Raw genomic sequence first — 13638 nt, 5'->3', positions numbered from 1 at the left:
ATGAAGGTTTAGGTACTGTATATTGGAAATTTGAAACTGGGCCAATGCATGTGTGCACATGAACATTACTGCCACGATATGCACCAGAACTGCATTACACACAAGTGAAAAAAGGTTAAAAATAGATAAATAGCTGTTAAAAAATCTTTGACTAAGTAAGAATATCTTTGTCTTCATTGATGGATCCATTCCATTGCATTCCTAATCATCTAAAATAAATAAATAAATCATTCATTCATTCTTTCATTTCCTGAAACCATTTATTCAAGTCCTACTTACAGCAGTAACAAGCCCTTTGAGGGATGCCAGTACATCAGAGGCTATATGGACAGATTTTGAGTCATTAAATAACCTACTCTTTATGCCTTTTGGCTATTGGGAACAAAATTGGACAAAATCTACACTGACATGAGCAGAACATGCAGATTCCACATAACAGAGATCAACATTAGGTTCAAACCCATGAAAAAAATGCTAATTACTGCACCACCTTGTCACCCGAGAAGTACCAGCCATCTCCATCAGATATTGATTGTTTTGCAGGGTCGAGGGGAGCCTCAGTCAATGACGGTGCAAACACGCCTGTGAAGAAATGTTTCATTAAACTCTCTCCTGACAAGTATAACTATCCTCTGCTTTCAAACATTTTTTTTTTATCTTGTGTCAGACAAGCTTCAGATCCTAAATTATTTACTAAGATGGATATAATTCACCATCTGCCAGAGCTAGAGGCTTAAGGAACCTTAGTGCTTGATTTAGATATATGGATCTCACTCAGCATAGTCGTAAGAAATCTATTGACAGTTGATAAAAATCTGCAGAGGGTCTGCATTTCTGCTGATGTATACAACACATAAAAGCCACAGGAAGATTTATACCGTGTTGCTTCCTGTTCCTGTGAGGTGGCAGGTTAAATATTTCTGTCAAAAAGCAAGGTGTTTCTCTCCATAATTAAGATGCTGGCATCTGTGATTACATCCAGTCAAGTTTTAACATTTTGGAAGCATTAGAATATGAGCTACGTAGGTGCATCTAATAGGCCTCTTTCTACTGTGTAGTAAATGCTGTGGTCTTAAAAAGAGCCCCCAAAAGCACCAGTGATAACATTTTAATAAATGCACTCTGAGCTCTCCCTATTCTAGTCACTTACTTATGATATCGTTTATTATTTAGTGTGCATCAATAAGTGACTCCTAGATGCCCTATAGCAATCCCTCGAGGCTCCTACTCTAAAGTACTCCCTGAAATATTCCACATCTGCTTTAATACCCTTTACCTGAAGGGGACAAATGGTCATTTAAGAATAGCGAGCTGGCCACTACTGGCCATCCACATCACTGGCTGCAGCTGTGACAGCCATGAGGCTCCATGTTCGTTTACCACCAGACAAAGTGCTTCCCCTTTCCTATATGGCGCCTCTCTAAGACAACACGCATAAAGATTTGAAATTCTAGCAGCTTGGTGAAGGGTGGCCGCTTTGCCAATATGCCACCCATCTGTAAAGGAAAACTATGAATGTGAGGAGTTACACTCGTTATTGATCTTTTGGATCTTACTTTAAAATATATTTGTAAGCACCAATTTCAAAAAGTTAATGTTAAAATTCAAACAAGTGCTTGCTTTAGTAGACTGGAACGTTACTTTCAGATAGTTATTTAGATAAATGGATGGCATGGTGGAGCAGGGTTCACATCCCAGGTCCTCCCTGTGTGCAGTTTAAATGTTCTCCCCATGTCTACATGGATTTACTCCGGGAGCTCCAGTTTCTTACCACAGTCCAATGACAGGTTAGGTGGATTGGTGACACTAAAGTGGCCTTAGATTGTGTGTGTGTGCGCGTTTGCAACTATCTTACCCTGTCCAGGGGTTTGTTCCTGTCCTGTGCCCTATGCTTGCTGGGATAGACTCTGGCCCCCCTGCAGCCCAGATCTGGATTAAGTAGGCTTAAGGAATGGTGTGGTATTTAGATAAATGGTATAATCTTCTGCCCATGTAAGCTAACATGTTACAGAACATTCTCAGCTATATCTGTAAGAAGAGAATGCTAATGAATCTGTTAGAAACCTAATCTCTCTGACAGGACAATGAACTGTTAGATTTGCTTACAAATAGAAAAATGGCATGTAGATTTCTGACCATATACCCTGATGTATATCCATATATCTGCAAAGTATATATATAAATTTAGTAAGTGCCATCGTGGATGGATTGGCAGCATGACTGGGATGGAGGGTGGATCCTTGCTCAGCTGGGAGGCCATAACAGAAGCTAAACATGGAAGGAGGCATAACGTGGCTGGGATAAGACTTGATTTTTATCCCATTCAGGGTGAAGGACTAATTTGGGAGGTTGTTTCACAGGAGCAGTTCTTCCACTGGTGTAGTACATGGTGGTGATCCTCTGGCATGAACCAGGTGTGGATACCTGCAGCAGTTTATGGGAATCATAGTCCTGAAAGACAGCCTTGTTGGGGTCCTTGGGTACCACTGGGAGGCGCTGCAGAGAGAGAGACCACCCATTTCATAGGACTTCCACATGACCCAGAAGTGCTTCTGCCATTCAGTACTTTGGCACCAGAAGTACTGATGGGTCCAGCATTAATGTAAGTCACCAGTTGAGTCAGAGTCAGGAGGCAGTGAGCAACACTCAACAAGAGGCAGAAGGAGGAAGAAATGTATTTATTTTGTAGAGTTTTGGCTGGCGTATTTTATTTGAACGAGGAAATGCCTGAGGTACCATTGTGTCTTAGAGTGGTGGCTCAGTGGTGCCCAACTAGATACGTGTGTGTGTGTGTGTATGTGTATATACAGTATACAGTTCATATATAAAAGGTACTATATGTAATGGTAGCAGATTCTTCCAGGAAGCATTATGGGACCAGTCAGGAAGAAGTATTGAAGCTTACATGATTACATTTCCTTCACAGTTTCAAATTATTTGCTAAAATAGCCATTTTTGAAAGCATATCTTCCATGCTTGTTACCTTTGCTCACATACACACCTGGAGAAGTCTCTACTTGGCTCCTGAGATCATACAGTCTAGTTACTAGTGCCCTATAGACAATGCCTTAAGCATACCAAACTAACAATGAAAACCAAAAAAGGAAGCAGACTACTTTCTAAGATGGAAACCACTTGCCACAAATTATTATTTTATCTCAAAACCAGACAGCTACATTATAATTTCTAGAAAAATAATATGAACATGTTCTTTCTTAGCTGAAGGTACTGGGCTGCTTGTTTACTATATGGCGGTTGTATTTTTTACTTGAAGTGATTTTTTGAAGTGTTCATGCACGACTAAAACAAGCAGGTGTTGACATACTACAGACTTGAGCTTCAGAGTAACAGGATAGGTGGCTGGTCACATGTTGTCACTGTTTTACACGCTACATACAGCAAATCGCATCCGCGACAAATATGCGTCTTCTTAGATGCTCCTACAGGAACACGGAAAGTCCACGTGAGTCACAGGTGCATCTGGACTGTGCAAAGACGACAACGACTCAAGTGACGAGTTGGAGGTGGGCACATGAGCGATGGCGGTCCGCCAGTTTTCAGTCACGGACGATTGTGTGTTGGTTTGTTCCGTGCATTGTCTGCTTTGACCAGAACTAATATGAGTGGTGATTAACTGTAGCACACTGATGTACAGTTTATTGTGACCGTGCTCTTTCCACAAATCTCAAGCAGAACCTGAACCTTAAACTGACCTACATAGAAAGATGTTACAGAGAGGAGGTCAAGATCAAAATACTTTAAGTCTAATAAAAGATAATCTGGTTCAAGGAAATTCACTAAATTCATATTCAAAAACAGTGACAGACTTGCATTTTTGGGGCACTAAAGCTTCAACTGTTATGGGGGCCCCTTTACAACCAGCAACAAGGTTTGTGGTAACCACTGTTATCTTCTTCAGTGGGGTTGTTCAATGACAGATCATCACACATTTTTTTCAGAATGTAACCACTACATGTAGGTGTTTAAAACACCTCTGCTCATACAGTAGACACCCAAAATAAATCAAAGTCATTTCTGGGCCCTTTCCTGGATCAGGGCCCTGAAGCTTAAGCTTCATTAGTTTCATATTAGATCTACTCTTGGCCAAAAACATCACTAGAGTCAATGTCAGAAGTATCTAGAGTAGAAGATTACTCAAAAATCAAGTTCTTAACATCTTTCCTTTATATCTCAGTAACTTCTCGATGCAGTTCATACCACTGTGTCATTTTTTATACCATGATAGCACATACATCACATGCCCAGAGATAAGTAGTATTCTGACAACCCAAATCTCCAAAATCGCGGCAGTCATAAAAATAATAGTAGAAACTCAAATGAATAAGTAAGCAATCAACAATGCATTGTTTGAATAATCCTGGTACAGCTAACACAATGTGTGCATAAACTACTTACCTATACATAAATAAAATATGGGACAAATACAAATGCTTTGTAAGGATACACTTAACCTTTGGGTGACATGCAGAAGAGTGCACTGGGAAATATAGATCTCGCTCATTTGCATCAGTGCTGAACAAAGCATTTCATTGTTGGTAGGCAGTTCAGCCCCCTAGTGGCTAAGGTGTTGGAGTGTAAACCAGGAGGCTGCCAGTTCAATGCTCAAACCCAATTCACCGTCCAGCCCCAAGTAAGTCACTTCACCTGTCTGAACTACAACTGAAGAATAGCATCGATCTATATATATAATTCACTAAGGCAAGACAACCATGGAAAGCACGCCGGAAGGGGTGTGGATTCACTGAGCCGCCGACAAGATACCTATGGCGCACGCAGGAAGGAGCCATGCCCACCAACTCCTGGCACCTCCGAGCCACGTTGACTGTTCATAGAGGTATGTTTCTCGCGAAGGTGAATTGCCATATGCAGCGTTTAAAACGGTTTGCAAGGGGTATCCCATGGGATCCTTAAAACAATCCTTTACAACTGAGGTTAAAACACAATGAAGCGAGCAGTCCTTAAAAAACGAGTTTTCGGTTACGACGCACGACCGCGTGCACCATAGCAAACTGTTTTACACGCTACATACAGCAATTCGCATCCGTGACAAATATGCGTCTTCTTAGATGCTCCTGCAGGAACACGGAAAGTCCACATGAGTCACAGGTGCTTCTGGACTGTGCAGAGATGACGACGACTCAAGTGACGAGTTGGAGGTGAGCACATGAGCGATGGCGGTCCGCCAGTTTTCAGTCACGGACGATTGTGTGTTGGTTTGTTCCGTGCATTTATATAATGTTGCTTTTCTTGCTGATTTATTACATTACCGATTTTTCAAATGTTAATTTTCTCCCTGTGCTTAAAAATCATTAAAAAAAACGGCCTGATTATGCGGCGTATGGTACGCCGTGAGTTGGCTAGTTCACTATAAAAAGCTGTAGAATGACGACCAGATTCAACCAATTCATGCTCTTTTTATATTATACATTATGGTATAGAGTGTTTAGTGCCGCTGCCTCACGATTTTAGGTATCAAATCCCATACCTAGTCACGTTCATCTGACTCTTCTACCCTTGTCTGCAAGGGCTTTTTTTGATGAGTACTCTGCCTTTTCCCACCATGTCTCAAAGACGTGTGTGGTAGACAAATTGGTAATTCAAAATTGGTGCCATGGGATTGCGTATGTAAGCTGTGATGGACTAACCCCCTTTAAGGATTCTGGCCTTACATCCATTGTTCCCAGTTTAGGCTCAGTCTCCGTGATCTGTAAGTGTAGCGGGTTGAACACTGAGTAATGCCTATGGAAAGTCAGAATGTACCCTTGAGAGGCTAAGCTGTCCATAATGCCATCTGTTTAGTCTCCACCTGTGTCCCTTTGTGTGTCACCTAACTGGTCTGCTCTCCATCTTGAAGTTAGAACTTTAATTTTGTACACACAAAGAATGGAGTTCACGTAAGAGCGATGCTATGTAAGATAAAGCCTGCATGCTATTACAACCTTACTGAAAATAGATAAATAGTTGCAGGGCATCAAAATGATTAAATATGAGGAGAGGATTTTCTGGAATGGCATGCCACATTGTAAGTTACTGTACAATGCTGTGTGCCACTCTCCATTATGAATCTCATCCACCATGGCCTGATGCCAGTGGGGTAATCTTCCACCAGATGGGTCCCAGACCTGGTAGGCACGCTACCACTCTACCGCCACCATTTGCTACCCAACCACTAAAATGAATCTGACGGTGAACCCTGATCCATTGTGATGCACTCAAAATGAAAGCCCAAGTGGCACTGCCGCTTACCCTCGTATCCAGATGAGGAATGTGAAACAAAATATCAGGAGCACATGGGATTAGGGACATTCAGCAGGTGCTGAAATATTCATCTTGTTTCACTTAATGATTAATTCAAGCTGCAGCATGTCTTAAAATATTTTTATTTGTGCCACGATTGTCATTATACTGTAATTATATGTCCACCCCCCACAACCACCTCCAATCCCTGTGTGATCAATCACTAGAAAAATCATCTAATTTTAAAAAGCGGCATGGCAGCATGCGTTTTATAGAAAGCTTGCTGGAATACTTTTACATCATCTTTTTTCTGCTTTATTTTTTTTCATCATTTGCTCTATTAACGGCTCAAACTCCCTATAAAAAGTAGACATTTGTGCTTACATACTGCATCTTAATTGTTTTAAGGCCTCTTGCATTTCGAGGGACCATTAAATCCTGACAGCTGGTCAAGTCTGTGATGAATAATGATGACAAAAAGAAGATAATTAAACTCAAGTTTTCACTTAATCAAGAAGCGTGACGTTTCATAAAAGGCGCCTGCTGTCCCCCCCAGTCCTACTCACGGGCATTGAAGCGTCTCTGAGCAAGCCGTTCCCAGGACCCAGAAGCTCTCGCAGGCTTTTATTTTATTTTTTATTCTGTCTTTATGCCGTGCCTATTTAGCAAATCACAAGATTCAGAGGAAGCGCTGCCCACAAAAAGTGACATTTGCATTTCAAGCATTTCATCAGCAAAGACAAATGCAGCAATTATGGCATTTGCATGCATTTTTAAATTATTGTTTAAGTTTCAAAGGGCCCATTCACGTTCAGGATTGCAAGATGACAGTGCGGCATTCTTGTGCCCTGAACAGATGTTTTAGTTTTGAACCTTTCAAAGAGTTACTCCCTTCACCAAATGTTACCGTAATAAACCATCAAGTAGCAGCACCAGCTTCTGTCGATAAATGTTCCAGTGATATAAAGCCATCACCGTAATTGCCGGAAATGCTTTACTCATGCAAATCAGACTCTGGGTGCAAATATTTCACTACAAAGTCCCCCTTGGCAGCGTTTCTAGGATGTACAAATCAAAAGCACATGAAGCAGGGCAATATTATTCTTTCAGATTTATTTGGTTCACTGTGAGCTTTACCCTTCAGGCTCAGGGTCTCATAAGGCACCTTTCACTTTGAACCACCATGGCCAGCCACTCTGCAAAACACTCTCCAGTCACCCAGTCAACATTTAACATGCCATCCGACAAACTGGTCTGCAATCACAAAGCATTCACCAAGTCTTTATTTTATATAGATACCAAGTAAAAATTTTTTAAAATCCTTAACTTTTAAACACTGGTGCTAACCCAGAGCTTTAAGTGTCATCCAATGGCATTCTCAATGTGCATAATACCTGAAAATGTTTTACAAAAAAAAACTTACCAATCATCCTTTTTTCCCCATTTACAAAACAGCCCCTGGTTAGCATCAAATTGCACAGAAATAATAATAATAATAATAATTCTTTGCATTTATATAGCACTTTTCTCACTACTCAAAGTGCTCAGAAATTACAGCTGAAGGGCCTTGCTCAAGGGCCCAACAGAGCAGAGTCCCTTTTGGCATTTACGGGATTCAAACCGTTTTCTGTGCCAACTACAACCAGTATAAGCCCATCACATGGTGAAGTAAAAGCACTGTTGTCCAGGTTCACAGCAAAGGAAAGCCAACCATCCTAACAACCAGAACCGCTTCAGACTGGTCAACGCATACACAAGCAGAGCATGCAGACTCTGCATATAGGCAGCACCACCAAGGTTGCTGAAGTACTTCTTGAACTTATTGAACATGCTGCCTTTCACAGTGGACCTGACCATAAGGTGTTTTAAAAGGAAGCAGGTCGACAGTCAACACCATATGCAGTGCTTTCCATAATGCAGTGATTTCCAGTCAGTTGCTGCTCACATCATATGGAGCCTTTCAAAGTGGGCACAATCACAATGCCCTTTATGATATTACTAGCTGGGTTACCCGCCTTCACTCGAGACATTTTGGAACACAATGGGCATTATTTATATTCTTCTTCTTCTTTCAGCTGCTCCCGTTAGGAGTTGCCACAGCAGATCATCTTCTTCCATATCTTTCTGTCCTCTGCATCTTGTTCTCTCACACCCATCTCCTGCATGTCCTCTCTCACCACATCCATAAACCTTCTCTTAGGCCTTCCTCTTTTCATCTTGACTTGCAGCTCTGTCTTTAACATTCTCTTCCCAATATATCCAGCATCTCTCCTTTGCACATGCCCAAACCAACACAATCTCACCTCTCGGACTTTTCCTCCAAACCGTCCAACTTGAGCTGACCCTCTAATGTATTTGTTCCTAATCCTACCCATCCTCATCACACCCAATGCAAATCTTAGCATCTTTAACTCTTCTATCTTCAGCTCTGTCTCCTGCTTTCTGGTCAGTGCCACCGTCTCCAACCCATATAACATAGCCGGTCTCACTACCGTCCTGTAGACCATCCCTTTCACTCTTGCTGATTTCCGTCTGTCACAAATCACTCCTGACACTCTTCTCCACCCATTCCACCCTGCCTGCACTCCGTTTTTTACTTCTCTTCCACAATCCCCATTACTCTTTACTGTTGATCCCAAGTATTTAAACTCATCCACCTTCGCCAAATCTACTCCTTGCATCCTCACCAATCCACTGACCTCCCTCTCATTCACACACATGTATTCTGTGGTGTATCAGAAGGACTATACTGTATACATTTTTTGCCAAGGATTAATATCACTGGCAGGCAGTGTGGTGTAGAGGATAAGTCTTTAAACTCTGGACTTCACACCCTGAGGTTGTGGGCTCAAATCCTGCTACTGACACTGTGTGACCCTGAGAAAGTCACTTCACATGCTTGTATTCCATCTTGAAAAATAAATGTAACCAATTGCGTCTCAGATGTTGCAAGTCACCTTGAATAAAAGGCGGTATTCAAATAATAATAATATAATTAGCTGCTCACTCTTGAACATGCTATAAACAGTACAGTTGCACATGTGGAAAACATTCGTGCATCAGATCAATTCCCACTTTTCCTAGTGACTTGGCTTTGTTGTTGGTCATTACACAACATTTTTATAGGAAAGTCCATTCTTTTGAATCCAAATGAGTAATTCGTAGGAATAACATGAAATTTAAGTATACACAGTATTATTTTCATTACAAGATGTTTATTTTCATCATTCACTCAAGTAATCCTTTCTGTGTTTTTCATCAGTTTGTATGCCTCCCACCCCTTTTAAAGCAGATGTGAATGTAAAGAATAATGGTGCCTATCCTAAACTGGAACAAGCTCTGGACTGAGCTCCTGTCTATTACACGGCCCATTCACACACCAACCCATTGCAGAGTTAATTCAGAATTATCAGTCAGCCTAGCATACAGGACTTTAGGGATGTTAAACAAAAACTAGGGAACTCAGGCAAAAGTTTGTGCACAGGACACAGGATTTGAACCTGGCAGTGGCTCTGTGAGGAAGTAGCACTCATACATCTATCTGTGTGTATGACAACAGAGAGAGAGAGAGATTATTAAGATATTATTTAATTTTTGTTTTATGGATGCTGTTTCTTGATTTTTCTGACAATGCTGTGATCTTCTCAGAGTCAATGGAAGCTCTGATCGGGGCGCTCGAGAGACTGAGCGAGGAGTGTCCTGATAAAAACCAAGATCCAGGCCTTTAATGACCTCTTGGGCACAGCCATTAGCAGGGTGTCTGTCTGCGGAGAGAGCGTCGACCTTGTCGAGAGGTTTACTTACCTTGGCAGTGACATTCATGTCTCTGGTGACTCTTCCTATGAAGTCAGTAGACAAATTGGGAAAACATGGAAGGTCATGAGGTCGCTGGAAAGGGGTGTGTGTGGCACTCCCAATATCTATGCAAAAGGATGAAGGTCCAAGTCTTTAGAGTCCTGGTGCTTCCTGTCTTACTATGTAGTTGTGAGACATGGACGCTATTCAGTGACCTGAGATGAAGACTAGAGTCTAAGTACTGTGCCTCTATGCAAAATCCTTGGGTACCGTTGGTTTAACTTTGTTTCAAATGAGCGGTTGCTCATGGAGTCCCGAAGGAGGCACATTACCTGCATTGTGAGGGAGCGTCAGTTACGCCACTACGCCCATGTGGTGCGTTTCCCCAAGAGTGATCCAGCTCATAAGATCCTCATTGTTGGGGACCCGAGTGGCAGGACCACGCCAAGAGGTCGCCCACGTAACACCTGGCTGTGGCAGATAGAGGGTCATTTCCAGAGGTTGGAACTGGACCACGTGTCTGCCTGGGGGGTTGCCAACCGAGATCCTGAGTTGTTTCGTCGTGTGGTGGGTGCAGCAACACACTGTACCAGTGCATGCTCCCCAACTTGACTTGACTTGATCCTATTCATTGTGGGCACATTGACTGACAAACTGACAGCTTTAAAGAGAAATTTACAAACACTTGATTAAGCTTTATTACTTTCCCTATCCATCCATTTTCCTAACCCACTAATCCAGAGCAGTTACAGGGCATCTGGAGCCTATCCCAGCAATCATCAGGTTCATGGCAACAACAATTCTTGTGCAGGGTGCCAGTATATCACAGGGTAAACGCACTCACTCACACACACACACACACACACACACACACACACACAAACACACACACATAGATAAAGACCAATTCAACAGTGTCATATTTCCCTCCACCCTAACCCTTCCACAGTGAACACAGACCACTTTAGAAGAAATTTACCAGCCATTCAAAGAATGTTTACTTACTCTTATTTGATGTTAATTAATGTTGATTTATTTTGTTTTCTTATTGTGTCTTTTATTTTTCTATTCTTTATTATGTAAAGCACTTTGAGCTACTGGTTGTATGAAAATGTGCTATATAAATAAATGTTGTTGTTGTTTGCTTTGCACAGGGCCTTTCACAGTGAACACTGACCTCTTTCTAGAGGAAATTAATCTTTCTTGAATCTTTACTGTGTATAGCGCCTTTCATACTAGACAGCATTTGCTTTACATGGTGACTTACAATAATTCAAAGAATGCTTTATTTTATGTCCAAACCAAACATTCTACAAATTAACTAATAATAATTCTAAACCTATTGAGCAGCATGGTGGTGCAGTGATTAGCACTCAACTTCAATCTCACACTTGCACATCAGCCTGTTCTCCTCTGGGCACTACAGTTTTCCATCCACATTCCCAAGATAGAAGTGCCTGGTTAGCTTATGTCCATGTGTATTTGTTTTACATAAGCAAACAGCACAAGAGAGCATTTTGTAAGACAACTAACAATCTTCTTATTAATAATAACATAATATTACATGGTAACTTAATAGTAGCAAACTTTATAAATCACCCACCAATTAATGTTTGGTAGTAACGGCTCTCTTCAGCAAAGTACAGAGTCTTTTATTTCACCGCAGTACATGGCATACACATGGGTACCCAAGTGGCGGTGCTACTTTGATGTAGCAGGGGGCCTGGTACTGAGCTAATATTAAAATCTGTTAGTTTAGGATGTGAGAGCTTATTATGAATGCTTTATTTGTGGAATGCACAGGGGGCCTTTTGGCAAGTGGCTCTAGTAGGCTGCGGTTGGAGCGAGTGTTTACATGTGCTTTTTTTGTCTTTTCATTTTACAGTACATGCTAGCACTGCAGATGAACCCTTTCGACTTTATCTGCAGTGACTTTCCCTGCATGTACAATTAAGACCCGTTAATGTCCTCTTCCCTTTGGGAGTCACAGTTTGGACATTTATTTTTACTACCTTTTGTTCAGAATGATTGACATTTGCTACATGTGTCCTTCAAATAAAAGGAAAGCACAGTCACATAAAAATGAGAGTAAAATGTTTTGAGAAAGCTCTGCTGTCACATCTGAAATGAACTCCCAACGGTTCCCAGAAACCATCTTTGTGAAGCTACGTTTCCAGCAGTGGGGTACTTTGTAGATACCAGCACTGGATGGGATGCTAGTACATCACAGGGTACACTTACACCAGCATATTAGGTCAGCATTTCAACTAACGGGAGTAATGTTATAGAAAACTAAACCCCCAGGGGATAGCCACATAAACTCTCAATCTGACTTTGACGCAATCAGTCTGAAGAACAAGCACTCACGGTGCTGCCCATTTCCTTTTATGTGTTGTAATTTTATCAGTGAAATCAAAAACTACAATAATTATGTTTAGCCTCTGTGCAAAATCTGCACTTACCAGGCTTGTAGCTATGGTCCCCCTTATGTCTTCAGCGTACTCTCCTTCTCGTGTGATCTTGACCACAATCTGCTGCTTCAGCTTCTGCTAAGGAGTCTCACCCTCTTCCTTTGACTTTCCCTAATACCATTATGTCCTCTGATTTAAGACGTAGTCTAATGAGAGTATTATAACATGTATGCGTGAAAGAGGATTATATGATTTCATTCTGCATCCATCTGAAGCGTGTTTAGGCATTAATCGCAAGCCAGACATATGGAAGCCAGCATTCTCTTATCTTTATTTGCACAATCTACCTTTGGATTTCCCATTCTCTCACACACACACACACACATACTGGATGTTGCCTTGGGGGACACCAATTCCAACATTAGGATTCAACAAAATTGGCTCTCACCACCAAAAGGCATTGTTTTAATATGTTTAATGTGGGTTAGCTCACTAGGTGCACAAGCTGCGGCTTCTTTTATGGAGCAAAAGCTTACAAAAGGACATGTACTTAGTGGGCCAAAAGCATTGTCTAGAATTCCAGCCTCACTACCTGCAGATGATGTTTAGCTTTTTGTTGGCCAGTTGGGTGATCCTACCTGATTACAGACCTTTAACAAAGACGGGACATTGATCATCTTAAATTATATGCAGGTTATATTCATGGAGGTTCACACCAGGAGGCGAAGCAACTGGCTTTGAAATGGATTGGTGGCATTGTTTGGTTTAGAGCTCTTCGCTTGTGATGGTCAATTTTGTAGCTTCTTTGAAACTTTTGCTTTGATGTTCACTCGATTATGTTGACCTCTTTTGCAAGTTGCTTTGGGAAAAGGTGTCTCTAAAAATGAATACATGGAAATGTGCATGCAAATTCTTTGGAGGGCAATCAGGTCATGTGGGTTTTCCGGTTTTCCTCCTACACCCCTAAAGGTGTTAGGTTAAATGCAGCCATCTTCAGCTCCTGCTTTTTCTGGAGGTTGTCCCTTTAAGATTTCTCTTCAGCATATGGAAGGCATGCTCAGTTGGATTTATATCAGGTGCCCCAGTAATACGTTTGGGATCCTTATCTTGTTGTAGGATAAAGGGCCGTCCAATGAGTTTGGAGGCATTTACGGGAACCTGAGCAGATCAGAAG

General features: G+C 41.5%; 1 protein-coding gene across 3 annotated transcripts in view; it reads right to left on the bottom strand.

Annotated features, from left to right (window-relative positions):
* elfn1a (extracellular leucine-rich repeat and fibronectin type III domain containing 1a) overlaps positions 1–13638 on the bottom strand; it is an 858957-nt gene that overhangs the window by 781724 nt on the left and 63595 nt on the right. The window lies entirely within an intron of this gene.

Source organism: Polypterus senegalus, chromosome 13 (assembly GCF_016835505.1).
Source record: "Polypterus senegalus isolate Bchr_013 chromosome 13, ASM1683550v1, whole genome shotgun sequence".
NCBI classification, from domain to species: Eukaryota; Metazoa; Chordata; class Cladistia; order Polypteriformes; family Polypteridae; genus Polypterus; species Polypterus senegalus.
The sequence above is the reverse complement of the archived record's forward strand: the minus strand, read 5'-3'. Positions and strand labels throughout refer to the sequence as shown.